This window comes from Triturus cristatus, chromosome 3_1 (genome assembly GCF_964204655.1).
Source record: "Triturus cristatus chromosome 3_1, aTriCri1.1, whole genome shotgun sequence".
Lineage (NCBI taxonomy): Eukaryota > Metazoa > Chordata > Amphibia > Caudata > Salamandridae > Triturus > Triturus cristatus.
Genome location: NC_140583.1, coordinates 684131418 through 684147292, shown reverse-complemented (window position 1 = coordinate 684147292; position 15875 = coordinate 684131418). Strand labels below are relative to the sequence as shown.

Here is a 15875-nt window from a genome sequence, read left to right as displayed (position 1 = left end):
CTGGCGTCCCATAGTTCTATCCACAGATGGAGAGGCTTTTTAGCAAATGTAAGATCTCTGCCTAAGCATGCCACTGAAATATGTGATCTAATGAACTCAGATTCCCCTGATCTAGGTTTCCTCACTGAGACCTGGATTAAACCCTCCTCTATACCAGCAATTACTTTAGCTCTTCCTGAAAAGTATCGTATTTTAAGATTAGACATGGATAGTAAAGTGGGCAGAGGCATTGCCATTGTTGATAAAGCATGATTGAAAGTTTCCATTATTGACACTGTCTCGGAAGATAATATAGAGATTTGTATTTTCAAGATTGAATTTAGCCCCAGGATTGCTGGAAGAGCGCTCTGGTATACCGTCCTCCAGGTACTCTCAAGGATTTTACTCTAACATTGATGGAAAGAATTGCTTCTCATATTATTTCTTCCAAACTATTTCTTGTATTGGGGGATTTTAATATTCATAATGAAAATTGTGCTAATATTGATTCCATTCATTTCCTTGCATTAATGACCTCCCTAGGATTGAGAAAGATCAATGCAGGGCCTACACATTCCGTTGGGCATACCTTGGATCTTATTCTTACTAATTCACCCCGTATACTCTCTGATCCTCCTTGCCCAGTGGTTTTGTCTGATCATTTTTTTAAATTAATATTCAGATTACTGGCATACAACCTACTCCCACCCATACTTATCTCGTCTGCAACCTTAGGAGACAATGGCACACGATCACACAAGATTATTTTGTGAAAGAATTTATACCCCCGTATGTTAAGAACCTGGAGATATTAACATAAGGTTGAATGAATTCCATTGGACCTTAACATCAGTCACAGATACCCTCATGCCGTTAAAAAACACAGCATTTTAATTCCCAGTGAAAGCATGCTGCTTCGTACACTTCAGAACGTAGTAGGTAAAAGTCTAACTGTAAAAATTGGAAAAGACATGGCGGAAATCACAAATTTTGAAAGAGAAAGAAATTTATAAAAATGCTGTAGCACTTTATTACCAGAATATTAAAAAAGCACGGAAAGCCCATATTAACTCTAGATTAAGTCAAACAGGTAACTCTACTAAGGAACTCTACAAAGTTCTTAAATCGTTTACCAACCCAACCGCCTGTATTAATCAGATCCCTCCCTCGCAAGTATTATGTGACAATATTTCCAGCTATTTTGAAGAAAAAAATGAATATAAATATAAGATAAAGATATACTGCCTTACTTTCTTCATCTGTCAGGAAAAAAGATGCCTCCTTAGAGAGTTTCCCTGCTCTGCAGTTATCTAAAGTGGAAGAGATGCTGAGAACAGTCAAATCTGGTTCACCCATCGATATTATGCAAGCTAGTTTGTTGCCTTATTAGCCACACAACTAGCCTCATCCATTTGCACTATACTAAATAAGGCTAATGTACCCGCAGCGGAGTTGGGGATTTATCACCCTATCTCACTTCTTCCACTTATGATTAAACTCTTGGAAGATATATTAATACAAAGTTTATGGAGTACATAGAATCCCAAGGCTACCTTGATTCCTCACAGTCTGGTTTCAGATCAAAGTATTCCACTGAATCCTCTATTAAAGGTGTTATGGACTACATTAAACTTTCCCTTGACCAAAATAAGGCGGTGTTGTTAGTGCTGCTGGACTTGTCCACAACTTTTGATACAGTGTCTCACCAGAGGTTACTCCAAAGATTGAATGAGATTAGAATTCAGGGATTTTCTCTAAAATGGCTTTTGAGTTTTTTAGACTGTTAACTGTTAACTTGGGTCCTTTCTGCTCTCGCATCATGCCGCTCACTAAGGGGATACGACAGGGCTATTGTCTTAGCCCTACCCTGTTCAATGTGTATGTGGCCCCTCTCGCAAAAATCATTAGAGATCATGGGTTCACTCCCTTTCTTTGCTGATGGTATGCGAGCAATTTCTGGCTGTATGACGGAAAACTTCCTCCAGCTTAATGTCGCTAAAACAAAAATCTTATTATTCGGCAATGCTCAAACTTTGTGGTCCTCAGATTGGTGGCCCCTTGAGTTGGGCTTAGCCTCTACCCCTAAAATGGTGGCAAAGAACTTGGGTGGACCACTCTCTTACCACAAGAGATCAAGTAGCTGCCATCTCAGGTACTTGTTTTTACACGTTGAGTCTTCTACGGAGAGTGTGCCATATTCTTCCTCTTTCGGTACGTAGGACCCTGATTCAAGCCTTGGTAATTACACACCTCGATTATTGTAATGCCCTTCTAGCACGGGCAAATGAATCCTTGCTGAATAGGCTGCAGGGGCTTCCGAACACAGCAGCCTGTTTGGCTCTTAATTTGCCCCCTAGAACAGCCTCCCTTCATTTGCTGAGACGACTTCATTAGCTACCCATCCGCCAAAGAATTAAGTTCAAAATCTGCTGTTATGTCCATAAAGAAGTTAATGACAAAGGTCCAAGCTACCTTGCGGAAAAACTTATTTACTATCAACCTGGCAGATCTCTTCGTTCAAAGGAGAAAGCTCTTCTTGTTAGCCTCCATTACAGGAAACCCCGCCCTAAGGGCAAACCTTTTCTTACCTTGCCCCACGGAACTGGAACTCAATACCTGTACATCTACATAAGTGCTCGGATCTTCTTTATTTCAGAAAACTCCTGAAAACAGAACTCTTCAGTAACTGATCCTACTGGCCATGCATTCCTGCATCTCTAGCACGGAGATACCCCTTCGGGGCGATTCCAGTGCTTTACAAATTCTGTCATTCATTCATTCATAGGGCTCCTCCAACAAATACCCTTATTCGGCCATACTTACATTACATATTGGGAAATGCCTTGACACTTTAAGCTGGAAATATTTGTTTATGGTGTTAAGTACATTTTGAATTGGGGAGACCAAATTAAGGTGGATAAGAACAGCCATGGGTAAAACTGGGTAAACAATCCCAGAGAAGTAGGTAATTGAAAAAAGGGACTAGGCAGAAGTGTCTATTCTTCTCTATGTTATGTGCCATGGTGATGCAACCTTTCACATCAAAGCTGCGATCCAGCTGGAAAAATTGAGACTTACTTTTGGAGGATGGGACGCATTGGATTTTCCACTTATTCAAAAGATACTAGGGACACTTTGAAGCCCATATTTCAGGGCATTCACAAAATGAAAGCAGCAGCTAGGTTAAAAATCAATTGGCATAAATGCTGCTTTACCCAATGCGAAAATAGGACACCCCAATATATTTACCACCAATTTTCCACCGGTGGCCTACAAACCCAGTATGTTCCGTTATCTAGGCTTTAAACTATACTGTTCGAGATATGTAGATTTTAAATTTTTGAGGATTATAAACAATGTACAGAACGTGGATTCTGATGGATACATCTGCCTGTAGATTCTATGTCAGGACCGGAGGCTCTGATTATGCTTTTCTTTCTCCGCTTTAATCAATATATAAAACTTCCAGCAGCCAGAAAAGCAACATTAATGTTTTTCTTCCAACATTATAGGAGAAAAGGAGAGGCGGGGCCAATTAACATGGCCGATCGGACGTGTTCCTGATCGGCTCCGTCCTAGGCCCCGTTTAATTCCCCTAAATAAGGCATACTTACTGCTCTCTGAAGAAGTCCTTGCATTCCCCTGGGCAGCGGGATGAAGAGGAGCACTGGAGGACCTATGTAAGGTACCTACATGGGGAGACAGCCGATACGGAGTGCTGAGGACGGCCAGGGCCACGCTGGGGAAAATTGCAGCTCTCATCGCGGGTGACTGCCGGTAGCACTGTGCCCTGATCCTCGGGGCCCCCGTTGTGACTGCGGCTCCCAGGCTGCCAACTAAGAGACGGTGAAGGCATCCCCGGTGTGGGTTGGGCATTGCACCACACCCGGTAGCAGCGGCAAATTCGGCGGGAGGCGGCCTGCAGCAGGAGCCCTGCCCCAACAAAATGGCGGGCTCGGCGCACTGACGAAGAAGCATTCGGCGAAGTGCGGCCTCCGTCTCTGAAGATGCACCAGCCTCTAAACAGAGTGCAACTCGTCTTCTTCCCGACACGGCATCTTTACAGAGAGCTTTGATGCAGCCCAGCAGAGAGAGCCTAATACACTGGTCAGACGCTATTGAGAATATGCAAGCCTCGATGACATCGCTTCACAAATCCCCAAACAGGCAACTGCGGCATTAAGTGGGGCGGACGTGTGCTGGCTACGGGGCTCGATCTTGCAAGAGGCAGGCCTGGCGGCATTCTGAGGCTCCCCAATGGAAGGAGGCCAAGTGCCTGACCTTAACATGGCCGCCTAAAAGAAGAAGGATTCATTCGCAGGGGAGATTGTGTGTCCTCCAGCATACCCAGTCTGGATCAGTGAGCCGCGGAACACTTCCAGGCCAAGACACATCACGTGGGCAGTGATGAGACCCTCGGAGTAAGCAGTGTGTCAGCAAAGGCGAAACTTGACAAGGACGGATAAGTGGCTCGAAATACTACTCTCTGCTCAAGCGCTCCACACTGCTTCTACGGGACGGAGGGGACGGCCTGGAGCAGACCACGACGTGGGTCGCCCTATGCCACCCAAAAAGACTCCCAACAACATAGACCCTAATTATTTTGCCTCTACCGGCACGGGAGCAACAGGCGAAGAGACGACACCATCAACAGGGGTCATGGCACTAACAAAAAAGGATCTCCTGTCTTCCCTGCGGGACTTTAAGAAGGAACTCCCGACAGAGATCAAGGCAGACATGGATGCCTCCTTCGAGTCCTTCCGCACAGAGACGAGAGAGAAATTGGCATCTTTACAGGCTGACGTGGACTCTGTAGGCACCCGCACACTGGACCTTGAGGCAAAACATCAAGAGATAGTCGATCGCCTCGCACCCTTGGAGAAGGACTCAGCTGATTTGTGGAACCAACTGCGAGCCACCATGCTCAAATGCGAAGACCTCGAAAATAGCTCTCGCCACGATAACATCCGAGCCAGAGGCCTAGAAGAGGATTGCGAGGGCCCAGACCTAGACTCATTCATGGTGGGCTTGTTTTCCTCGGTGCTGGGTGAAACTTGCCCGGAAATCCAGCTGGAAAGATTTCTCAGAGTTGGTCCGAGGTTACCGGGAGAGAATCGTCTACCCCGAGATGTGCTGACAAAGTTCAGTTCATTTAAAGTGAAAGAAATGGTCCTCCAAAAGGCGAGATCACCTGAAAAGGTTGTCTTTCAAAATGTTTCATGTGAACGCTACCAAGATGTAGCACAGGCCATGCTTTTACGGCGCCAACAGTTCCGTCCGATCACCGAGTTCCTGAGAGACAAGAAAATCAGATACCGATGGACATTTCCCTTTGGTTTAACCTTCCAATGGGAAAATATACCTCACCATTGCACGGCGTTCCAAGAAGCAGCGGATCTCCTGGGAATTGAGCCCTCCTCCTCCACTGACAAGTCCCCTTAACAAGACCCATAGGCTAACGGCGGCGACAAGGGGGAACCAATGGCGTACTATGGGCCCAGGGGGCAAGAAAACCACGGAGTGAACCGACTCTTGATGACCCAGGTGCTGTACTTTGTACTCCCTAGAGGATTCAACTGTCATGAACAATGAAGCGGTCCCTTAGAGGCTGGTTGGAGCGAAAGACTTGCACTTCCCTGCTTGAGAGTCCCACGCCGGGCCCTCTCTCCAGGGCATGTCTGGAGATTTCCAATGAGAGCTGGATAGATCGGAGGTTCTGCAGGTGTAGCTCCTATGAGGGGCCCAAACACCGGGACCCCACGGGTCCATCCAGTCACAGACCTTGTCTTTGGGGCCATCTGGATCCACGACGCCAATCACGAGATGCCAGCGGGACGGCTCTATCTCCACGGCGGTAAGGGGGTACCATGAGGAGAATGCTGACTGCGGACAACTTGCTTTTGGGCTCCCTGATGCTTTGTTTGGTCTGTTGTCCTTATTTTTTTGCTGGGGTCTGCACCCATAGGTTCATTGATATCCGGTTGTATAATGTTACAAACAATATGCCTTGTATTTTGCTTTTGCTCATATGAGGGGCTTACGAAACGGGAATGGTAACGTTTCTCATGAGTGTCTTTAATGAGAGATCTCCCTAAGGAAGGGGGACCCTCCACACTCATTTTCACTGTTTATTCTGGTTAAATCAGTTACTTCATTGTCAAGATGTCCTTTTTCTTTTGGGTGTGGGACAGGGGGTGGGAGGGGTGTGTGGTGAAGGTGGCATACTCTGCTCAAGCAACAAAAAGGCAGTGAGGGTGAGGTTGGTATATTCAGTCAGGGACGGGAAGGTACTCTTTACACACTGTTGTATAGGAAGGTGTGAAGGATTGATTCTAGGCAGGGGAGGGGGAGTTCCATTGGGAAAGATGGTAATAGCCTCATGGAATGTTAGGGGCCTCAACACCCCACAGAAGAGGCAAAAGGTTTGGAAATACATCACAGATGACCATTTCAATATAGTGGCTCTCCAAGTGACACACTTACAGAAGGCTGATGAACTGAGGCTCAAGCACAAAATGTACCACCTTATCTATAGATCATCTGCACACCGAGGAGTAGCAATATTATTTCACGCTGGGACGAAATTCCAACCGCTAGACATTCAGTCAGACAGGAAGGGGAGGATGGTCCTGGTCAAAGGCATGCTGAGGGGCACCCTTTGCACCTTTATAGCAGCGTATGCGCCAAACGCGGGCCAAACGAGCTTTCTCAATGCCCTGCTTGATAAAATGGAGCACTTTGTGGAAGGGCCTATGATATTAATGCGTGATTTCAATCTCACCTGGCAACCCTAGATAGACAGCACTCATGCACACAGGTCTGAAACGGGCTCTTTCCCTGCCGAAATTAAGCAAAGAACGCACGATTTTGGGCTGCGGGACGCTTGGCGCATCCTATATCCCCAAACTAGGGACTACACATTTTATTCGCATGTACACCACACTTACTCACGCCTCGACTATATTTTTATTAATCAACGCCTGATGAGCAAACTCATTGAGTCCAAGATCTTCCCCCTTGTCATCTCGGATCACTGTCCGCTATCAATCTGCTTACAATGGGGTTCTGCCCCAACCACGACCCCCAAATGGTACTTCCCGACCTCCCTCACACGAGATCGTGTTTTACTCACGGAATTGCGAGAAGCATCACAGAATACTTTAAGGTGAACAAGCCTGAAGATACTTCCCCGGGTAACACATGGGATGCCTTTAAGGCGGTTCTCTGAGGGAAGTGCATAGAACTTAATTCCACCCTGAACAAACAATGGGCACAGGAGAGTAGAGGCTCTAGAGAAGGAGTTAGAACAGGCGGAGCAGGCACACAAGATCAAACCCTCTAGGGTGACCCTGCGCTCGTTCACTGCACTGCGGGGCAAGCTCAAGGCAATCTACAACAACAGGGCTGAATACATGCTTTTAAAACTGCGCAACATCTCCTACACTCAAGGGAACAAGATTGGTAAGCACTTAGTGAGACAACTAAGAGTAAAACGAGAGAGGGAGTACATTGGGGGCATTCCGGATGGGAATAATGGCTTGGTACACGCAGATAGAGATAAGGCAGATCTCTTTGGGTCATTTTACAAGACACTCTATACTAAGGAACTCAGAGACCCAGACTTACAGGACGGCTATCTCCGGGCCCTGCGATTCCCCTGAATCTCACAAGCCATACACGATATACTTACTGCACCTATCACTGTGGATGTGGTGAGAGCGACCATCTCAGCTCTTAAATTATACAAGGCCCCAGGGCCAGGCGGCCTCACCGCCCACCTTTATAAAACCTTTGCCCCCAACCTTATCCCCCACCTCACAAGCCTTTTTAACCAGATGGCAGAGACAGGTGAAGTGACTCCCTCGATGGCTGAAGCGGTGGTCTCAATCATCCCCAAGCCCAGGAAAAATATACGGCTTTGTGCCTGCTAACGTCCAATAGCTCTCTTAAATCTAGATGCGAAGATGTACTCCACTATCCTTACGATCCGGATACAAGACCTGATGCCAGATGTGATCCACCCGGATCAGTCCGGCTTTATCAATGGGTGGCAGACTCACGACAACATTAGACGTACAATACAGCTAATCGATAAAGCCAACAAAAAAGAGATACCAGCGGTATTGGTAGGGCTTGATGCTGGAAAAGCATTTGATCGGGTAGATTGGACATTCCTCTTCCGGGTACTTTCAGCCTTTGGATTCACGGACAAATTCATCCGCATGATTAAGGCCAACTACGCTCAACCCTGTTCCCAGGTCCAGGTCAATGGGGTATTGTCGGCTCCTTTCTCTCTCACGAGAGGCACTAGGCAGGGTTGTCCCTTGTCACCCCTGCTCTTTGCACTGAGTATTGAACCATTTGCAATGTCCATTCGCATACCCTTTGGAGGGGACGAGCACAACATTTTGCTCTTTGCGGACGATACGCTGCTGACGTTCGCAGATCCGTCACACTCACTTCCGGCCCTGCAACTCGAACTTGCCAAATTCGAGGCTGTAGCCGGCTTCAAGGTCAATCTCGACAAATCCTACATCCTTAACCTCACTCTTCCGGACGCGTAGGCACGTGATGTACAATCCCAGTCTCCCCTGCTGTGGTCGACCCGCTCCCTTCAATATCTAGGGATCCAGCTAACGCCTCAAATAGAGGGGCTGTACAAAGCCAACTTCCCGAGCATGCTCCTCCAAATACAGAACGACCTTAAGCGGTGGAAGGCCCTATTCATCTCCTGGCTTGGTCGCATCCACGCGATCAAGATGGCACTGCTGCCCAAATTACTGTACCTCTTTCAAGCCTTGCCCATTGATCTAGATTTGACCTTTCTACCTAAAATCAAATCTCTGCTAATGCAGTTTATTTGGCAGGGAGGACGGGCCCGAATATCCTTCTCCATCCTGCGGTGCCCCAGAACTAAAGGAGGGGTAGGATTGCAAGATATAGGTTTATGTTATAAAGTGGAACAAGTGGTTTAAACAGGAATCAGGAAAACACTGGCTTCACATGGACAGGGGAGTGTCGGGGAGGACGGTATGGGATCTGATTTGGAAACCCAAGAAAGAGCAGTGAATGTGTACATTAGTACCTCCACGCGCACCGTCCTGAAGGTATGGGATTCCGTATCAGGCGATGAGACCTGGACCTCGTTCCCATCCCCATACAACCCGATTCATTTTAATCCGGCCTTTTCACCCCCTTACACGAAGGCCCGTTTGATGCCTAGAGACAGAGAGGCTGTCTTATGCTTGATCACTTATTCCATAACCACAACATCTTAACCTTTGATAACTGCAGATGGGAATTCCACTTACCGCCAGAAGTACTTATTTACTGCTCCAACTTAGACATTGGGCACTCAACTCCTCATATACGGTATAATGCTACCAGGGAGAAAACAGGGTTCGAAAAGTATGTAAGAACAGTGGGTTCTATGAAAGGGGTGATCTTCTTCCTCTACAACTATTTACTTTGCTCCACACCGGCAGCCCAACCGCGCTACATGGCCATGTGGGAAGGCCTGCTGCAGCGTGACATACAAGACAAGGAATGGGTGGCGCTATGGTCTGACATTTCAAAATTCAATCACTCCCTAGAACTCAAGAAAGCACATTTAAAAACTCTAATGGACTGGTACCTGCACCCAGCCAAACCTAAATGACTTTTTCTGAACTCGTCAGATAGGTGTTGGAGGGACTGTGGGCTTCTGGGCGATTTCCAGCCCATCTGGTGGGACTACCCCACTATACGGCCCTTCTGGTAGGAAATTCTAGCTCAACTTAAAACCATGCTGGGATATCCCTTACCGACCACCATGGAGGGAGTCCCTCTAGGTATACGAGACCCCGCGCTAGAACACTAGACCAAGGCCGACAAATCCATCATGTGGACTTGTATAGGTGCAGTGAAAATAACATTAGCGGCAGCATGGAAGAGGAAGACAGCCCCTAACCCCTCAGTCTGGCATGCACGTCTTTGGAAACTCCTCTGCCTAGAAAGAATGACAGACATATTCCGCGATGACTATAAAAGCTTTCAATATAAATAGAGTCCTTTGGTTGCCTTCCTCACGCAGGGCCTGACGCTAGCAGTATGCCCTCTGACCGTTAGAGACATGCATCTCTTTCAGTTCTAACAACCTACATTTCGGTAGACTCATCACCACACACCTTGTTAGTGGGGGGGGGGAGGGCATAGGGAATCATTTGTGTTGATTGTTTTACCTTTTTTGTTTTGTATGTGGAGCACCTTCCTGGTTGGAAGGATGGAGCGTCAATTTGGCATGGCACTGGAAACTGTGAACCTGCCTTGTGGGTGAAAGGACTTATTCAGCCTCTAAACTGTTTGAAACTGTACACATCACTATAGTAGGTACCCCTTCCACAGTTGGGCACGGCAGCATACGGACTGTGGTCCTCAGCCTCGATTCCATGCACTATATCGTACCGTACTATGCAACGCTGATGCTCCTGTATCTGTTAAGCTTCTATTGTTCACTTAACAAATGGCAATAATAATACGTTTTACAAAAAAAAAAATATATAGGAGAAAAAACTTTAAGCCAACAAAAAAATCAACCGAAGTCTGAACACAGACTACAATTCCCATAAGTCCAGAGAAGGCATTATACAATAAGTACAAAGTTCTGTGCACATGTTATAGGTTGGGTGGTTCCAGTGTAGAAACCGTTAATCAAGTGTTCGTTGTGTAAAAAGAAATATGAGAGTTGACATCAGGCGAATCTTTCTGAAGATATTTATACATCAAACCAAATCAAATACATAATTGAAAAACCAGCCGACACGTGTTTCGTCACAACGCGATACAATTGTGACTCTTCAGGGCTGGGAAGGACAACAAAGCATAAGGTGTAATAAAAACATAACAGAAAATAAAAGCAGAATTAAACCAAAGAAACAAAGCCAAATGGCTCAGGAAATGGAAACAAAACACAGTGATTTTAGAATGTATGAACACCCCTAATCTCGTGGATACCCTATGGTGTAAGGCATATACAACTGTGACTCCACAGCAAATGAAGTGAAAATGACATGGCATCACCACATAACTTAAAGTGGATACGAAACGAGCAGGAAAATTGGAAAATATAAATTGTGGACAATCAATGAATCACGTCTTCAACGATGTGTCTAACATATAGACAAAGTCTAAACAAGCATTTGCAATGCAATAGGTCTCGCATTTACGCAGTTTGAGCTATTGGCATTATAAATAACAATGCCTTTTATTTATGTTTTGGTTTTTAAAACATAAATAAAAGCCATTGTTATTTATAATGCCAATAGCTCAAACTGCGTAAATGCGAGACCTATTGCATTGCAAATGCTTGTTTTTAGATGTTACTTTCCTTTTCTAAGGGCTTCGCACGCACTTCTATAGTTTCTAAGCGCTCTAGAAAGTGGGTACTATGTGACCCATTTAGCCATCTTGGAAAAACGGTTGGTCTAGTGGATACAAACGTATCCAGCACTTAGCAAATAATATGGGCGTGGAGGGATGAAGTCGCGGACTCAGTTTGCCAAGCCAATGAAAGCATAAAACACTTATCAATATATTTTAACTAGTTACTGTCAGCACGCGGACCATTGCAATATCTTGTTCTGAGCAGCAAGATGTCCCGTATTATACACTGCAGATAGGATAAACGGCAGAAGACTGCGGCCTTAGGATAGATAGGAAGATGGATATACAAACAGATTGGTAGCTGTTGAGCTTAGCAATTAATTCTTTTAAATCTTAATATGAATATACTCACACGTTCATTATTAAAAATGCCACACTGACAATCCCCTGCCATTTAACTGCTATTATGTGGGAAAGGCCCCAGTCTGATAACGGTGGGCCCCCGAAGCCCTAAAGATTGCCTAAAACCCTTCGGTACGCCACGATACGATGCAGACCGTTGAGCCTAATTGATTCTAGTGCATGATCTGGGACAAACTACGCCTTTTCAATTATGTCTCTGTTGCCCTATCCATCTAAAATTAGCAGGGCGTGAACATGGGCTAACCAGTGGTTTGACTGGCACCGACAATACAAATAACTGGCCCCTCAAATAAATGACGCACAGCACAGTGCCCCCCCCCGACGAGCCTCGGTTTCACTTCATGGAAACTCATAACGAGAAAGACTGGTGTAATAAAAACTCGCAGAGTCGGAGTGGTTGGATCCCTGCCTCACTATGATAGGAATTGCCGAAAAAAGAAATGTGTCTATGTGTGTAGCTGTTTCAATGGTGTGTATTAGTGTCCGAAAACAGAGAAACACTCAGTTGTAAACAGAAACGTTCACTCTGTTCTGTGTGTCTACCTAATAGGAATAGGGACTGTCAGCAATTATGCTTACTCTGCATTTAGGGTTTGATAAAATGGCCTCTGAACTCCTGCATTGGACACTTGGAAACTGCAGCTGACCAATAGTATATTTCAGTGAAACAGTTGAGGGTCTACAAATCTCCTCCAGTCTCTAATGTGCAAGCTGTTGCTACATTATGCTGATTCATTTCCAGCTCTGCAGGGGTCCTGTACATGAATTTGGGTTCTACACGACAGCTGGAAGTTTGCGACCTCTACTTCACGTACTATGTGGCTGTAATTAGCAAAAGCAAACTCGAAACAGAAATCGGATGCACTAAAACAATGAAACAGTATAGTAAGAACTTATCAACGTGTAAAGTAGTTTTTTTAAGATGCACTATGTTTACCTAGGAAAACAGTGGGAGACATGATGAGCGCGTGGTAACTTGAACTGTCGACGGATCCTAATAATGAGGAGATCATCAAAAAAACACCCTGAGCTCGACAAAAGCGCATTTCTGACCCATAGGAAAGTCGCGTTCCTTCAGTGACTTTATTAATCAGACTTGTTTACAGAATGACATCTGGCAAAGTACTGTAGAATGTGATACATTTACCTGCTCTACAATATCTCAGAGGAAACCCTGCGTAACAGATGCAATTGCCCTTCCTGACAAAGCTTTGATACGGGCAATCGATATACGAACCAAATCCTAGATGGTGTCTTGCAGGAAATCTGCACATAATAACACGCCAGGCTATCTTTCTCTTGTTTGTTTTTTCCGGATTACAATCTCCTACGATTGCCTGTACACCTGATCCCTACATGGAACAAAGGGGATACGTGTACACCTTATCGCCAGTCTGAACAGCAAGCACAACAGAGCCACCTTCAAAGCAGAGCAGGGCAGCTCGGTTTCCCGTTGCTTCGTTCAATTGTTCTTGTAAATAATAACTCCCGCGCCCCACCTCAGCCATCTCTGTTCTTTAATATGTGGAAAATGGGTCAAACGTGCCCCTCGTGCCGCGAGGAGCCGTGAAAGGTTATACGTCCTGGCATATTCAAATATTGCGCCTATAATATGAGTCAGCAGCTTCCATAAATCAGCGGAGGCGACAGGGAGCCGGAAAAGCTGCTTCCAGTCACTTGTGCTCACCGTGAAAATTCACTTCCGAACAGCGAGAATATTAAGTAAACCCAACACGAAATGTAGAGTGGCGATCTGTCTTGGAAGGGTTACAGCACGTTAAGGAGTCTGGAAAGCTCCCCAAAGCAGTAAAGATTATACAGTGCAGAAGTTGGCGTTGCCGAGTGACTTCCCGTGCTGGAGTACACGCTAAGCCCAGTGCAATGCCGAGCCTGTGATCTCGGCGCTGCTGGCCCATTAATGTCTTTGATGGGGGTCTGGGTGCCGTTCCCGCATGGTATCACTTTTGTAACACGTAATTGAAATCTGTTTTATTGCGCAACCTAGACAGCCATAAAACTAATGCTGCCGAATTAGAGGGTGGCCTTTCAAGCGCTGGGAGGGCATCCCATGGTGAAGGCATGTTGGCTGAGATAATAAAAACGAACGATATCCCTGTGGCTGAATAAAAACATGAAGCTGACGAGGAGGGAGTGGGAGGGGCTTTCATTGAAAGTGACACGGCAGTGAAAGGAAAACAAACAAGCCCGGCGGAGCGTGGTGCGCGCGCTTGACGGGGCGGGGGAGCACATTCCAGGCGGGGGAGCGGACCCTTTGAAGTGCTCCCAAAAAGCGGAGTGCATGGCGGCACCAAGCGCGTGATTGTGCGCGTGCTAGCAATGCAATCAGCTTTTTGGGAGCACTTTGAAATGCCCTTTTATAATAGTCTCGCCTTGCGATCGCTTACGCGATAGCAAGGCGAGACCTAAAAAGCACATACATCAAGTATTTGAACACCATGCGCATGAAAATTGTGGGTGTGTGCATCCATGCTGACTGTAAAGCATATCTACGGTACTTACTGCATGCGCAAAGAAAATTAAAGGCAAGTAACAGAATCAGAAACTTGGTAAACTAAAAAAAAGGCGCTATAATGGTGGGGAAAGGCACTGAAAACAGATTGTTTGGGAAGTCGGAAGACAAGCTATAGAGATAGTTAAGCATGAATCTAGAGAAGGAAATAGATCTAGACGTCGTAACATTAATAAGAAAGGAGGAGGGTGGTCTAATCATGGCAATCGAATGAGTATGAAACGCAGTGATCAGAAAAAGTATATACCTGTATATGGAAATCTTGGTGCATGATTCTAAAATAAGGACAAAATGAGGATTTAAAAGAAAGCTCGGTACAACGTAAAGACGGAAAAAAAGTAAGTGTGAAAACTACGCAGAAGGGAAGAGAACTCACCGCAGTACCGGTGATAATTCCAAACCGGTGTGGACAAGGGTACATCGGAGAATATGGACCAAAGGGAAGGGTCGTCCTTCCTACGTGTTCCAGAGGTAGTCTGGAAACACGAAAAAACGGACATGCAAGTCCGTGCGAGCAGGAGACTTGTGGAGAAAGATGGGTATCAAAGGGGGTGGGTGTCTACCGAGAGTGGATTGCCATGAAATCAATGGCACGTATGCAAAAGGCTTACCTCAGCTCCCGCATGAAACGCGAATGTTCGTCGCGTCTAGAGTTCCAGTGTTTTGGAAAGGGCTGCAAGGGCGGAGGTGTTTTAAAGAAGAAAAAAAAACCTGTGTAAGAGAACTAGACTAGCGTAAAGGCTCGGGCGGTCAGGCGGAAAATGTCCCTACCAGGAAGCAAGAAAGGAAACCGGAAGTGTAGAGCTAGCAAAAAAACACTAGTGCGCTAACCTCAAAAGTAACAGTGTACGTATAAATCTAAAACAATCGTCGGGGCAATAAGGTGAAAAGACTTAAACGAGAAAGGGGGGGAAAAACGGAAAATGTAACAGCAAGAAATAGAGTAGTGTAAAAAGGGAGGGTATCATGATGAGGCAATGGCAGTATGTGGGGGTGAGAAAAGAAGACAAAAGGGGGGAAAAAAAAACAATGGGGAGAATCACCAGCACGAGTAAAAGCATATTTCAAGTACTGAAAAATGACACAAACATGCATGATAAAATAACAATCATATCTATCATCAAGGTCGCATGGGATTGACAATCTGTCATTACGACACGTAAATAGCAATAGTAGTGAAAAAGACGAATAATTTAAATAATCAGTTAAACTAGGTGAATACAGTCAATTCATCAAAATGATATCTATACATTGATTAAATCAAATTCAGTTGGTGGGGATAATAAAGAATGTGATAGGGTGCAAACATAATTGTAGGCCACCCTTAATAGGTTAAAGTGCATGAAGTTTCAGAGAAGATGGAAAATATTATACAAAATGTAGCATGATTAAGCATACGAATTACAGATAGTAAATACAGATAGTAAAAAAAGAAAAAAGAGGAAAACGGGTGAGGAAGTTTCAGAGAGGATGGAACAATTATATAAGATGTAGCATGATTATGCATTAGAGTTACAGAAAGTAAATGCAAAGAGCGGTGAGGAAGTATTAGGAACCTAAAAAATATTGGAGTTCATGGTCG

At 45.4% G+C, this 15875-nt stretch overlaps 1 protein-coding gene across 3 annotated transcripts in view; it reads right to left on the bottom strand.

The window, feature by feature from the left end:
* The window catches only part of TESMIN (testis expressed metallothionein like protein), a 1510092-nt gene extending 1495037 nt beyond the window's left edge, over positions 1–15055 (bottom strand). For all 3 annotated transcript variants that reach the window (XR_014978864.1, XR_014978863.1, XR_014978862.1), the window contains exon 1: positions 14905–15055. The gene's annotated coding sequence lies outside the window, so the exon portion shown is untranslated. The remainder of the gene's footprint in view (positions 1–14904) is intronic.
* Between the last annotated feature and the right edge of the window lie 820 nt (positions 15056–15875).